The sequence below is a fragment of the Mus caroli genome, unplaced genomic scaffold (genome assembly GCF_978045245.1).
Source record: "Mus caroli unplaced genomic scaffold, Mus_caroli_1 scaffold_4, whole genome shotgun sequence".
Lineage (NCBI taxonomy): Eukaryota > Metazoa > Chordata > Mammalia > Rodentia > Muridae > Mus > Mus caroli.
This window is the reverse complement of record NW_028227259.1, coordinates 27,599,458-27,615,046: the sequence shown is the minus strand read 5'-3', so window position 1 is coordinate 27,615,046 and position 15,589 is coordinate 27,599,458. Positions and strand designations below refer to the sequence as shown.

The following is a 15,589-nucleotide window of genomic DNA, read 5'->3' as shown; positions in this document are numbered from 1 at the left end:
CCCAGTTGTGAAAACAGGAAAAAATATAATCACAGGTTTCTGGTGGGCAAAGACCTGTGGCCTAGGCTCTTGAGAATATAAATGATTAGACTGCACCCTCCAGCCCAACTGAGTGAACACAGAGAGCCATGGAACACTCCATCTTGATGCTTAGCTTCTGCTGTCCTGGACTAGGATATCATATTTCAAAGCTGAAGATCATCCAAGTATATAGAATACAGACTGTGCTTTCCATGGCTGGGGTAGTCCATGACTCAGCCTGAATAATGTGTTCCTACAAGCCCATGTTCATGGAGTTCTGTCTTCCTAAGACTAGGCCCTTCCAGAGGCTAAAACCCTTCTATGAACAACTGACATTAAAGAAGAACCAGGTTATGTTCTCTGTGAACAACTTAGAGTTGGAGAATATTGAGGCCTGAGAGAACATCCAGGAGCCCAAGAAGGAGATAAACTTCTATAAGTAAGTACCAGTTAGCAAGACAATCAATAGTGGAATGGCATTTTCGACCTTCCTTGGTTTCTGGACTGGAGAGTCTGCAGTTCTGGTTCTACCCCTTCTACTTTCAGCCATCAGTGTGCCTTGGAATGATAGACTCAGTTTTCATAAATCTGTAAGAGACTGTTACCCCTCCCAGCATTGTCCAGGCATCCTTAGAAGCCTCTCAACAGAAGAGTGATTGTGCATGGTTATCATGCAGTACTGAGAGCATGGTTCTCAGGCAGTGGTTTAGAGAGCTGAGTGTGATATAACACAAGGATAGAATGCCCTCACTTTGGGTCTACTGATTGACCCTGATGGTATTTGCACCCTACTAATTGATGTTGCCCTAGTGCATTGGGAAGTCATGGATAGATGGAAATTCCTCTTTCTTTTGGAGAGACATGAGACCTTTTTGGTGTTTGGGCTGCAGCAAAAATTTCTTCTTCTTTGAAATGGCTGTTTGCTGTTTGTGCAGTTGTGATGGATTTATTGAGATGGACTGTATTAGGTCTTCATGGGAGCCAGGGTCCTGGTGGGGTTAATGGGCCTGTACATAGGAATGAGAAGATGGAGCTGCAGTATCTTACTATGCAGAGGGTGTTTCCAGAAACCTACATAGCCGGCTCCTGTTGGAGAAGAATCTTATTAAGATGTCCTTCACACTGGTTGGGAGAGGAAGGAAAGAGAGATTGATTGGGCTCTCATTCAGAAATATTTGGTTGACTTGGACCTGAATGGTAAAGACGAACAGGAGCACATCAGCAACCTTGAGACCCAACAACTTCAGGTAGGGACAAGCAGCTCAGTCAGGCTAATACTGTCTGTCAACATTTGCCCCATTGGAATCACTTTGCTTTCCCCTACCATCTTTCTAATCCACACTCTCAACCAGCCGCCCACCTCATGGAATGCAGATGTTCATTTCTCTTTTTATACTCACATATTCAGAGAAGTTAGCCTCTTCTGAGAAACGAAATCATTGGCAAGTGGACCTTGCTGCTTTGCTTTAATCTGAAGTCTAGGAAGGGTGACAGATGAATAACATGCCACATTCATGCAAGTGTACATGATACATGGGATGTTATGCAGACCTCTGAGCTGCTTTTAGGTCCTGGGACAGAGGTCATGCAAGGGTCATGTGACTTGAGGTGGGAAGAACCTTGTAGGGTTAAAGTCAAAATGTAAATACCAATGAGTGCTTCTCATTGTCATTAATCTGGTGGGCATGTGGGCTTCTCCTTTCTTCTTGTTATGCAATGAGGTCTCTTCCCATTGCCCAATTCTTGGTTTCCACAGATAGAAGTCAGAGTGGTAGCTTGTCAGCCCATGTGTTTGTGAGTGTTGTATGACATTTTACCCTGCTTGTATATAACAGCAATGGTTTCAGTTAATAGATCAGTGTTAACTGTCCTGTTGAGGTGGTGGGAGACCGCAATCTGACAGCTGACATTTAGGTCTCCACCAAGCATGTATTTTTAATTATTATTAGATATTTTCTCATATACACTTCAAATGCTATCCCAAAAGTCCATATTCCCTCCCTCTGCCCTGCTCCTCGACCCACCCACTGCCAGTTCTTGGCCCTGGCATTCCCTTGTACTGGGGCATAAAAAGTTTACAATACCAAGGGGCCTCACTTCCCAGTGATGGCTGACAAGGTCATCTTCTGCTACATATGCAGCTAGAGATATGAGCTCTGGGGATACTGGTTTGTTCATATTGTTGTTCCACCTATAGAGTTGAAGACCTCTTCAGCTCCTTGCGTTCTTTCTCTAGCTTTTCCATTGGAGGCCCTGTGTTTCTTCTTATAGATGATAGTGAGGAGCATCAACTTCTGTATTTGCCATGCATGGGTTTAATGCAAAGTTCCTTCAGAACTTCAAAGAAGACCTAATTCCAACTCTCCTCAAATTATTCCACAAAATAAAAACAGAAGGTAATCTACCCAATTCATTCTATGAAGCCACAGTTACTCTGATATCTAAACCTCACAAAAACTAAACAAAGAAACAGAACTTCAGATCAATATCTCTTATGAATATTGATGTAAAATTACTGAATAAAATCCTCCCAAACCGTATCCAAGAACACATCAAAACAATCATCCACCATGACCAAGTAGGCTTCATCCCAGGGATGCAGGGATGGTTTAATATATGGAAATCCATCAAAGTAACCCACTATATAAACAAACTCAAAGACAAAATCCACATGATCATTTTGTTAGATGCTGAGAAACCATTTAACATAATCCAACACTCCTTCGTGGTAAAGGTCTTGGAAAGATGAGGAACCCAAGGCCCATACCTAAACATAACAAAATCAATCTACAGCAAACCATTAGCCAATATCAAACTAAATGGAGAGAAACTGGAAGCAATCCCACTAAAATCAGGGACTAGACAAGGCTGCCCACTTTCTCACTACCTATTCAATATAGTACTTGAAGTCCTTGGCAAAGCAATTCCACAGCTAAAGGAGATCAAGGGAATGCAAATTGGAAATGGAGAAGTCAAAATATCACTATTTGCAGATGATATGTTAGTATATATAAGTAACCCTAAAAATTCCACCAGAAGATTCCTAAACCTGATAAACAGCTTCAGTGCAGTACCTGGATATAAAATTAATTCAAACAAATCAATGACCTTTCTCTACAAAAAGGATAAATGGGCAGAGAAAGAAATTAGGGAAACAAACCCCTTCACAATATCACAAATTATATAAAATACCTGGGTGTGACTCTAACTAAGGAAGTGAAAGATCTGCATGACAAGTCTCTGAAGAAAGAATCTGAAGAAGATCTCAGATGATGGAAAGATCTCACATGTTCATGGATTGGCAGGATTAATATAGCCAAAATGACTATCTAGCAAAAGCAATCTACAGATTCAATGCAATCCCCATCAAAATTCCAACTCAATTCATCACTGGGTTAGAGAGGGCAAATTTCAAATTCATCTCAAAAAACAAAAAACCTAGGAAACAAACACTATTCTCAACAATAAAAGAACCTCTGGGGGAATCACCTTGCCTGACCTCAGGCTGTATTACAAAGCAATTGTGATTAAAAAAAAAAAAAAAAAAAAAAGCCTGCATGATATTGGTACAGCCACAGACAGGTAGATCGATGGAATAGAATTGAAGACCCAGAAATGAACCCATACACCTATGGTCACTTGATCTTTGACAAGGGATCTAAAACCATCCAGTGGAAAAAAGACAGCATTTTCAACAAATAGTTATGGCACAACTGGTGATTATCATGTAGATAATGCGAATTGATACATTCTTATCTACTTGTACAAAGTTCAAGTGTACATGGATCAAAGAACTCCACATAAAAACAGAGACACTGAAATTTATAGAGGAGAAAGTGGGGAAAACCTAGAAAATATGGGCAAAGAGGGAAAATTCCTGAATAGGACAGCAATGGCTTGTGCTGTAAGATTGAGAATTGACAAATGGGACCTCGTAAAACTGAAAAGCTTCTGTAAGGCAAAAGACACTGTCAATAACACAAAAAGACCACCAACAAATTGGGAAAGGATTTTTACCAATCTGAAATCTGATAAGGGACTAATATCCAATATATACAAAGAGCTCAAGATGTTGGACTTCAGAAATACAAACAACCCCATTAAAATACGGTGTACAGAGCTAAACAATGAATTCTCAACTGAGGAAGTACATGAGGCTGAGAGGCTGAGAAGTATATGAAAAAATGTTCAACATCCTTACTGATCAGGGAAATGCAAATCAAAACAACCCTGAGATTCCACCTCACACCAGTCAGAATAGCTAAGATCAAAAATTCAGGTGACAGCAGATGCTGGCAAGGATGTGGAGAAAGAGGAACACTCCTCCATTGCTGGTGAGATTGGTAGCTGGTACAACCACTCTGGAAATCAGTCTGGCAGTTCCTCAGAAACTTGGACATAGTACTACCCAAAGATCCAGCAATACCTCTCCTGGGCATATACCAAGAAGATATTGTAAGTGGTAATAAGGACACATGCTCCACTATGTTCACAGCAGCCTTATTTATAATAGCCAAATGCTGGAAAGAACCCAGATGTCCTTCAACAGAGGAATGGATATAGAAAATGTGGTGCATTTACACAATGGATTACTACTCAGCTATTAAAAACAATGAATTTATGAAATTCTTGGTCAAATGGATGTATCTGGGAGATATCATCCTGAGTGAGGTAACCCAATCACAAAAGAAATCACTTGATATGCCCTCACTGATAAGTGGATATTAGTCCAGAAACTTTGAATACCCAAGATACAATTTGCCAAACACAAGAAAATCAAGAAGCAAGACCAACATGTTGATACTTCATTCCTCTTTAGTATAGGGAACAAAATATCTATGGAAGGAATTACAAAGAAAAATTTTGGAGCTAAGAAAAAAGGATGGTCCATCCAGAGACTACCCCAGCTGGGATCCATCCCATAATCAGCCACCAAACCCGGACACTATTGCATAAGCCAGCAAGATTTCGCTGAAAGGACCCTGATATAGCTGACTTATGTGAGGTTATGCCAGTGCCTGGCAAATACTGAAGTGGATGCTCACAGTCATCTATTGGATGAAACACAGGGCCCCCATTGGAGGAGCTAGAGAAAGTACCCAAGAGCTGAAGGGTTCTGCAACCTGATAGGTGGAACAACAATATGAACTTACCAGTACCCCTGAGCTCATGTTGCTAGCTGTATAGGTTGCAGAAAATGGCCTGGTTGGCCATCATTGGGTGTAGAGGCTCCTTGGTCTTGCAAAGTATGCCCCAGTACAAGGGAACACCAGGGCCAAGAAGTGGAAGTAGGTGGGTAGGGGAGCATGGGGGAGGGAGGGTACAGGGAAGTTTCAGGATAGCATTTGAAATGTAAATAAAGAAAATATCCAATAAAAATAAAAAATTAAAAAATAAATAAAAAAAGAAAAATAATATTCAAAAAAAGAAAAAACTATACCATTGACTTTTTGTGGTTTTCATTTCTGTGTGTGTGTGTGTGTGTGTGTGTGTGTCTGTGTGTGTCTGTGTGTCTGTGTGTGTGTGTGTGTGTGTGTGTGTGTGTGTAGAGAATGATGTTGGGTGTTCCCTCAATAAATTTTAAAAGAAGGGCAAATTATTTATTTTTCATTCGTATAGTATATTCTGTCCCTTTCCTTCCCCCAACCCTCTCCCCTCCACCTCCCCTTTCCTGAAATCTACCTTCCAGGAAGCACTACTACTCTCAGAAAAGCACAGGCCTCCCAGGAACATCAACCAAATACAGCATAACAGGGGGCAATAAAACTCAGCACATGTTATCATATCAAGGCTTGGACAAGACATGGCAGGTCAGTGGAGGAAAAGGGTCCAAAAAGTAAGCAAAACATTCAGAGAGAGCCTTGCTACCACTGTTAGGAATCTTGCAAGAATGCCAGGCTACACAACCATAACATAAATGCAGAGGACCTAGATCAGACCCACACTGGGCCTCTGCACAATGTCATTCCCCATGCGTCCTTGTCAGTTGATTCTGGTCTCATGTTCTTTCTTTCTTTCCTTTTTTTATATATTTTCTTTATTTACATTTCAAATGTTATCCCCTTTCCTTGTTTCCCCTCTGAAAATACCCTATCTCCTCCACCTTCCCCCTGCTCCCTAACCCACCCATTCCCAATCCTGGTCCTGGCATTACCCTATCCTGCATTAAGGGGGAAAAATGAAGATTCTGGGAGGAAGAGAGGGACCTTGGAGGGAGAGAGGAAGGGGAGGAAATAAGGGAGGCAGTATCAGGTACTGGAAGGGATTGGAGAGAGGAACAGGAGGTTAAGAAATCGGAAAAAAAATTACATGGGGAGTGGAAGGATGAGGAACAGGGAATAGACCCTTGAGGCTCTCAGACATCAGGGAGATAGAACCTGTAGAGACCACCTCCAATAGATAGGTATGCCTCCCCCATGTCCCCCAAACCCAAAGGCGACCCCTGCCAATGCTCTCTGTCAAGGAATTGTGCCATCCACCCATCTCAAAGATTTTAACCAAGAAATGTTCCTGAGAAAAGGAAGAACAGGGACAAGAAATGGAGCAGAGACTGAAGGAAGGGCTGTCCAGGGACTTCCCTACCTGGGGATCCATCCTGTCTTCAGACACCAAACCAGACACTGTTCCTGTGGTCAAGAGGTGCTTGCAGACAGGAACTTGGAGTGATGTTTCTTTGGGAGGTGTGGCCAGCAACTGACCATTGGAGCCAACTATTACACTGAGCTCAGGGAACTCATTGCAGGAGCTTGCAGAAAAGCTGGAGGTGAAGAGGGGAATGGAATCCTATTGAAAAACAAAATCTGCTGGCCGGACCACCCAGTACTCCTAGACACTAGACCACCAACCCAGGAGTGTATAAGCAGGGATCTATAACTCCAGATACATTGTAGCAGAGAATGGCCTAACTGAAAGCAAAGGAGGCAAGGCCCTTGGTCCTATGGAGGTTTGATGTTCCAGTGTAGGGGGTTTCTCAATCAGTAGGTCAAGAAAGGGAGGGTGGTTGAAGGAGAATCCTCATCCAGGCACAGTGGGGGCTGAGAGTGCAGATGTATTTTGAGGGGTTAGTGGAGGGTAACCAGGAAGTGGCATATCATGTGAGATGTAACCCAATGGAATGATTAATAAATACATTTTTAAAACACACACGTAAACCAGGCATTTAATTTTACCAGTGAAGACTCAGTGGCAGTAGCCAGCTCAGAGAGTCAGTGAAAGCACCTAGCTGACCTTCCTACCCTGATGAACTCCCAGTAGGAAAGCAGTCTTTATCCCTCCCCATACTTTCTAAAATATCCATCAAGTTAAAGTCCTTCTTTCTCAGGCCAGACAGTGGTGGTTCATGTCTTTAATCCCTGCACTTGGGAGGCAGAGGCAGGCAGTATTCAGAGTTCAAGGCCAGCCTGGTCTACAGAATGAGTTCCAGGACAGCCAGTGCTATACAGAGACATCTTGTCTCAACCCCCCCTCCCCCAAAAAGGCCATCCTTTTGTTTAATTATATTCATTCCCTTTCAACTGGTTAATTGCTCTACTTCTGGACATGGTGTTGACTTTAATTTGCTTTGCAATATATGTGAGTGATAGGGATGAACCACAGGACAAAAATGTACACTGAACAGAAAGCTCTTGGATTACAGGTCTGTGCTAGGGCTGAGCTACACCATAAAAAGGTGTTTTTCTTTTTTCGTTTTCTTTTTCAGGAATTAACACAGTCTTGAGGTTTACAATGTGACCAAATATCCTGCAGCATAGATTAACCATAATCCCTTTCTTTTAGAAATCAAGCTCTCTCACAAGTGTCCTGGTAGTTTCCAGGCATGTCTGAGTGCATCATCATGGGAACACGATGATTCCTAGGACATCAGAAATGGGGTCTTGAAGCAGTTTAAAAGGCAAAAGAAACCTAAAAAGCACCAAGCCACCCCTGATCCTTATCATAAGGGATAAATTCCCCTTCCCCCTTCTCACATAATTTATGGCAAGATATCACCATTCTTGACCTTGGCTCAGTGTCCTATGTGCTGCTGAATGGAAGTGTTTATGTCCAAGGGTCAACAAACAATCCAAAGAAACACTGAATTCAGTTAAACACGGAAGGTTTATTAAATGCACACCCCATGACAGATCAACCAGGACAACAGCTGAAAACTGTATGCTAGACATTTCTTAGGGCCAGCTCCATGAAAAAAAAAACCACAAAGAGCTCATGCACAAGGACTGGAAATGCTGCCCTTACTCAAGCCGATTTAAACATAATAGTTCATATTGACCTTGAAGTTGAAAGGTCTTATGTGAAACATATAGATGTGGAAATTTATAAGGTTAACAGACCTCAGATCTCCACTCCTTTTTCATCTTTGTTGACTGCAACAAACTGCATTATCCTCGGCTGGTTCAACTCCCTCTTAGGAGCTTTCCTTATCATGTATACCATGGCTCTGGCATTTTTAACGTCTTTGAGTCTCCAAGGTAATTTCAATGATACAGCTTCTTGTTTCAGTGTCTGGGATTCCACTTGAACTTTTGGGCTCCTCCTAAGGGCTGGCATCACTTATCCACCTCTGACCTCTGTAGCACTCTAAGTTCAGGTTGATCCACTCCACTACAGCTGCTGTTCTTGGTGATCATCCCATGGTACTGACAAATCCAATACACAAGGGTGTTCCACTCAAACTAGGCTTCACCAATAGCCTCTCATAGGCTCTCTTCATGGTGCCAAGCCTCAAATCCTTTTCATGACACCCTCAGTCCTGGGCCATCAACTACAGCTGAGGCTACACCTTCTCCAATGGTCTTCCATGATCTCTCACAATGCCAAGCATCAGCTGTTCTTCATGACACCTCATGCCTTCCAAACCAGTGCCACCTGGGTGACTCTTCCACATTACCAAGTCCAGAAGCTGCATGAAGTACAACCTTGCCTGTCTCTGAAACACAGCTTCTTTGTGCTCTAAGAAAACAATTCCCATATTTCAATTCAGTGATGCTGGTCTCTTCTTAATCATTGCTAATATCTTAGCTCCAGCTAACCCGAATCAAATGTCCCAGTAGTTCCTTCCATTCCTAAGTCTAGAGCCAGAGCCACATGGCTGAAGGTGCCGAGTTCGGCTGCTTACAGGAACTAGAACATGACCCTCTTGTACTATTACATTATCACTGGCTTTGTTTTCCAAATCCTTCACTGCCTAAGCTAGACTATCCTGGTTCTTGCCCTGTAGATTGACCTTGAAAGGCATAGATCAACATGCCTGTCTCCTGGGATTAAAGGTGTGCATCACCATGCCTGAATCTAAATTTAGATGGGTAGAGTCTGACCCCAAGGTCCCACTTCCTTAATCTGTTATCTCCTAACATAGGATTTTGCTCCATTTCACGTCCTGGTGCCCCTTTAATACTCAAACCATGTATTTTATATTTTTCCTTTCTAAGCTTGCTATGCTTGTTAAAACTTATCTTTCTAAGACTTAACCAGAGAACAAAGTCTCTGCTGGGCTTTTCTGAAACTTCCCTTGTCAATGCAATTAATCTGAGGCTCTTCACCTTAGTCTCAGGCAGACTTGTCAGTCTAGGACAAAAACTAGCCACATTCTTCATCAAAATATGAAAAAACAGTCTTTCTGCCACATTCTGAAATTCTTCTCCTTTGAAATCTCTTGGGCCAGGTCAACACAGTTCAAATCACTCCCAGCAACAAAGTCTTCCATATTCCTAATAGGATGACCCATTAAGCCACTTTTAAAGCATTCCTCTGTGTTCCAAATCCAAAGTCCCTAAATCTACATTCTTCAAATGAAAGCATGGTCAGTCCTATCCCAGCAATGCCCCATTCCCTGGTACCAACTTCTGTCTTTTTTTTTTTTTTTCAAACCTGTGCAATTTCTTTCTTGGGACTAACATACATAAGAAACCTGAGTAGTCACTTTCACAAAATGTGATTGTGCTAGAAAGTGTTGTTTGATGCCTTCTAGATCACAGGCCTGACAGGCCCATGAAGAAGCCACTTTATCTTCTGATAAGTAAAACACTCTAGAGCCAAATTCCTGGCTTACAACTATCTGGTAGAGCTGGTGGAAAAGCAGGAAGGGACATGCTTTCCCAAGTCCAGAACTTAGGCCACCAGAGTGAGAGCAGCCTGTCCTATGGCTGCAACACCCAGTAAAGCCCCATGACAGCACCGTCCAATCAACTGTGAAATGAATGCTGAGGAGGACATGTTGTCTCCGAGGCCAGCTGCAGAGGAAACAAGTTAAGGGAAATATATAAGCTGCAGCCTTCTGGATCTCTTCTCCTCGTTCCTCAGGCATTCAGTGAGACCTGACTGTACAAAGACAGAGAATCTTCCAGTACAGTATGCTGGCCATATCGGGGAAGGACTCCCAACTCCTCCATGTACCCACCTGACTATCCCACTATATATACAATACAGTCACCACAAAAAAAATAATAATTTTAATTTGGCAACATGAAACTTCTGTAAACTGGACCAGCTCCAAAAACATTAATACTAAAGTAGTCCCTTCACCAAATATATACCTGAGATTAGCTGCTCATGAAAGTTTAAAGGCACCACTCCAGCATTACATGTACACTCCACCCAAGTTTAAATTGATTTTCCCTGGACAAGAGTCTTGGGATTTGGAGAAGCCAGCAAGAACTCGAGGTATATTGCTGTGGGTAAGTTTGTCAGCTGTGCAGATGATCCCAGCTACAGGCCAGCCAGTTATCTAAAGAGTATGCACCTAAGGCTTATACTGTTCAGCTCTGAGGAAGGCTTGATTCACAGTGAAGAGGTGGAACCAGAAGACAGGACAGAGATGTACAGCATTCATTCCTCCAAATCCGCCAGGCCTGACTTATGGTCTCCACAAGCAGCCGTCCACTTCCTTAGGGCTTAGGTCCTCCCTAGACTAGCTCTGATCCAGAGGAAGTATTGGGATTTTACGAGTCAGCAACTGTTCTGGTGACTCCACAGGCGCCCAGGTCTTTTGGAATAAGGACTGTGACTGGACTGGATGCATTTGCAATCCCGTTGGTCTGTGTACTTCTTGAAATGTGCCTCTTAATCTGCTTCAAGTGCCAGTCTGCTCCATCATCGAAGCCTGAAAGTGACCTAGGCCCTCTTTGTGACAGAAGTTGAGGGAACGCTCTGGAGAGAGGCCATTGGGTTGGGTGGCTACTGGGTGGGGATGTGGATGGGCAGGCACAGAGGATGGGTATGCCCTGGGGTGAAAATGACTGGCTGATCACTGAGGAGTGTATGGAGACCCTGTCTGCAGCATCACACTGTGGGGTGGGAAAGCAGATGAACCAAAAGTCATTCCTGAACTCAGAGATGGTGGTGGAGTTCCATAAAGATAGACACTGGTTGACAGTGAGTTCTGCCACTTGGGAGCTGCATCATGGTTGTCGAGATCTAGAATTTTGGGGGACTCTCTGGCCTCTCCACAGATTCGTCCATCTTTTCTTCTTCTGGACCAGAATTGTGTCCATCAGGAGGAACAACCTTAGCAGTCACTGCATCCATTTGAGTTGGAGGAGTTAAGGCAGAATTTAGTGTCTCACAACCTTGCAGACTAGACAGGACATTCTTCTCTGGGAAGAGGGAGCATGGAGGGTGACTCTCTGGGGGTCCACTTGGGCTTCTCTGGGAAGGGAGAGATCTCTGCCGATCAGAAAAGCCCTGTGGACATTTATAATGAGGAGTCCTCTGATAGGGGTGGTAGGAAGGCAGAGAAGAATGCTGGTAGGTATATCTCATTCCTTGCTGAGGATGGTACCAAGGAAAGAGTCCAGGTTGGGGACCATTATCCTGGAACCCCCTGGGAGGAAAGGACTGAGGCTGTGATCCTGAGGACTTTCCTCCCATCATAGAGCCCAAGCCTTGCAAACTTGGACTCATAGAGTACTGTGTAGCTGAGTTAGAGTATTCTATGCCAGGCATGTATAAGGGAGAAAACTGGTTCACCTTGCCAGCCATCCAACCGGGATCTGTGCAAAGAGGTGTAGTAGCATTCGGTCCTATGCATAGCATGGCTTCTTGCAATGTTTTACCCCTGGGGCAGATTGGCTTTTCTGGACCACTACCATCAAGGCCCTTCCCCTCTGACCTACAGGGAGATGCTTCACCAAGGACCTCATTTTCAGGTAGATTCCCCATCTCTGCCACTATGGAGAAGTCTCTCAAACAGCCTTGCACAGCTGGGCTGCTGTAGCTATTGTCCAAAGGCCAGGTGTTCTTGTTCTTTGATGTGTTAGAAGTGTCTGCAGAGTCTGAAGCATCACTATTGAGTCAGAAGTCCTCTGTTTCCCTTTCTTGTGGTGAGCTTTGCCTGGTACCGCTGGCTTGCAAGGGAGGTGCAGGGTGAAGTAGTTGTTTGAGGTATACCCCCTCTGAAGAACAAATGCTTGCTGCTTTCTCTTCATGTCCAGGCAAAGGCTTGGGTCTTCCTCAGGCTCTTGTGTTTCAGTCATCTCCTGTGTACTCCCAGGGTTGTCCAATGCAGTCTCGGGCTCTGACACACATACTGATGACGAATGAGCTACCTTTGGAGAGGGACCAGTTATTGGGGAGGAGTGCGCTGGAGGGGGGTGGTAAGGCATACCTGGGGGAAAGACTCCGGAGGGGAGCTGCTTCATGGCAATAATTTCAGGGCTGTCCATCATGGATTCCCCTACTTGTGCCCCCCGGGGCACCTGGGAGGGCCCTCTGAATTCAGGACTTGGTGCTGGAGTTGGAGGTGTCTGCAAACCATGTCCATCAGACTTACAGGGTGGCTGCATATACCCTGAGGAAGGAACACCATGAGGTAGAAAGCTTGACTGTTTAGTCCACTGGTTTGGTGGGATAGGTTGTCTCATCACTCGGCCATCCATCACATGACCAATGGTATGAGGGTGGTGAGAGGGTCCTGGACCCAGGTGGGGCTTCTCAACTGGCCCCAAACATCCAGGGTTTACAGTACCATGGTTCCCATTCCAAACAGCAGGGTGTCCTCGATTTAGATACTTGTATGAATGATAAATATGACCAGGAGGAATTTCAGACCTTTCAGGAAAGTCTGGGGGTCGGGCTGGAGTCCCACCATGCCTAGAAGGAATAAATCCTGCCTGGAATGGAGCTGGTGGATACATGTTTCCAACTTGACTGGGACAATTCATCTGCCCAAGCTGTAAGGATGGGACATGTGACACCATATTGGAAAGGTCTGAAGCACTGAGCAGGGATAACCAATGGTTGCTAATTCCAACTGGAGACTGTATAGCAAAGGTTGGGTGTTGCAAGGGCTCCTCTGGGGGCACCTCTAGAATTCAAGAGGAGCCATGTAAGTTGATGGGTTCTGATCCTTGAAGAGAGCCAAATGTTCCTGGTGCTGCTGGCTTCATCTGGTTTAAAAGGGATGCGTGACTAGGCACCCTACCACAATGCAGGGGGCAAGAAAAGCCTTGGCCATTTGATGTGCGGACCTCTGGAGGGAGTTTATGGAACTGCTGCTCTGATTGTCCCCTGAGGAGGCAGCTCAGTGTGCTGTGGGCAATGATTTTCCCCCATTCTTTACTGGTGGCTGTTTCCTGCTCTACACTTCTGTGTTTCTTGAGAGAGTCCAAACATGGCTTCCACTATTTCTACCAGACTGACTCCTTCTTTTTTAGCATTTTTCATCCTCTTTGATCCAAAATTCTTCATCTGTGTCTCCATCTTCACCAGGAAAGTGTTTTGTCATGGCCCGATGGAAACACTGCTCTAAATTGTCAGACATCTTGGTATATTCATTACTGTCACCATTGCATTTTCGGCAATTTTTGAACATGGTCTTCGTGACATTTACAAATTCCTCCCTGGTAAACTATGAACCTCCATTTAATTTCTTCTCCATGCTTGAAATATCCATGGGGGTCTTAATAATCTGGTAATAGTTGGGGGCATAAGATTCATCCACAGGTTCCAAGAAGGGCCAGGAATTCTTGTGAGCCTTAGCCACATCTAGAACTTTTACAAGGCAGTGAAATCGTCATCCAATTCAAAGAGGTCCTTGGTCTTCTTCCATTCCCTCATAGGAGAATTCAGATCCAAATGGGAAAGTTCTGGGGGTAGCTCCTTGCCTTTAGCCAATAGCCATGCTCATTCTTCCCTGAGCTTTCTCTTCTTAGCCCAGACTTCCACTGCCTTGACCTTTTTCCTCCTTTTCCTGCATTCTCTCCTCCTTTAACATCTGATCTTGCTCCTTCTTCTGCACTGCAAGAAAGATCGGTCATTCCTCCTCCTCCCCCCTGTGCTTCTGTTTTTCTATCTTGGTGAGCATGGGAGTTTCCTCTAGCTTGATGAATTGGATGGGCAGGTGGACAGATATAAACCTGTGTTGCAGCTCTGGCTTTGTGCCCTGTGGACATTTTCCCTTCTGAGCAATCATGTTGCAGATTTCAGGCAGGAAGTCCTGCTAAGGAGCTTGTAGAGTTGCTGCTCTTGGAGAGAGGTCGGCTCTCAGGAAGCTCTCAGTAACCTGTCTCCATTCTTCTGTTAGGCACAGGATCCACCAAGTACCTTGGCCTGCCCCTCCGGATCCATTTCTTTTGTGTAGGTCAGACGTCAAGGAGTTTTCTTCCTGCTTTTCACTGGATATAATCTCCTCCTGTAGTTTTTTTTTTTCGTTTTGCAGGCCTTCCTCTTCTTTTGTCTGTTTTTCCTGGAACATTTGAGACATTTTTTTTTTTTTTTGCCTTTCACTTTCCCTGCTCAAGGAGAGTTCTCCATTGGACCTTCCGTGTACTAGGTCTTCTTTGTACATTTGTGTCCCATAGAAGTACCAGTACAGTGCACCTGAATTGTCTTCACCTAGAGGTTCAACTCAGAGACTGTCTGCATCCAGACCCTTGAGAAGATCAAAGACATCATCTGCAACAAGCGGGTAATCACAGAGGAGATGCAGGATCTCTACTCATGTACGCAGAGGAAGGTTTGAAAACTGGGATCTCTCAGAGGATTGGGCTTTCCTTCTTCAAGCTCACAACCTTAGTTAACAATATCTTCCAAGTAGCTGTGGAATGTCTGAGACGTGATACCTCTTCGCTAATAGCAGCCTTGAAGCAGGCAGGCAATCAGATCACTGATAAATACCAAGTCATCTCTGTGAAGAGCTGCCTCTAACTCCTCGATCTCGAAGTTGAGCAGGCATAACGCCTTGTGAAAGAACAAGCAGAATTGTGCGATGGCTGGGACTTCCCACCAGGAGCAGAGCACGCCCAGCATGGCCATGCAGCCTTCCTCTGGGCACATCTCCCTGCTGTGATTACTCACTCACTCTTGCTTGCTTCAATCTTGCTTGCTAGCTCCAACTCTGGCCATGGGGCAGCGCCTCTCACTCAGCAAATGTCAGCTCCCTCAGCTTAGCAAGAGCTCAAGCAGAGGCGGGCCAGGACAGGGGTAGTGCACTGGGGGAGTAGCTTGCAAACTCGCTCAAGCAGCCGCATGCTTGCCCCCTCCCTCAATGGCTGTCCCAACATCTGATTTAGTTATGGTTTTACTGCTGGGAACAGACACTATGACTAGGGCAAGACTTATAAAAACATTTCAT

The 15,589-nt window shown here is 44.4% G+C and overlaps 1 pseudogene; it reads right to left on the bottom strand.

Moving 5' to 3' along the window:
- Positions 1–10,927: 10,927 nt before the first annotated feature.
- On the bottom strand, positions 10,928–15,291 carry LOC147005085 (chromatin remodeling regulator CECR2 pseudogene; annotated as a pseudogene).
- Positions 15,292–15,589: the final 298 nt, after the last annotated feature.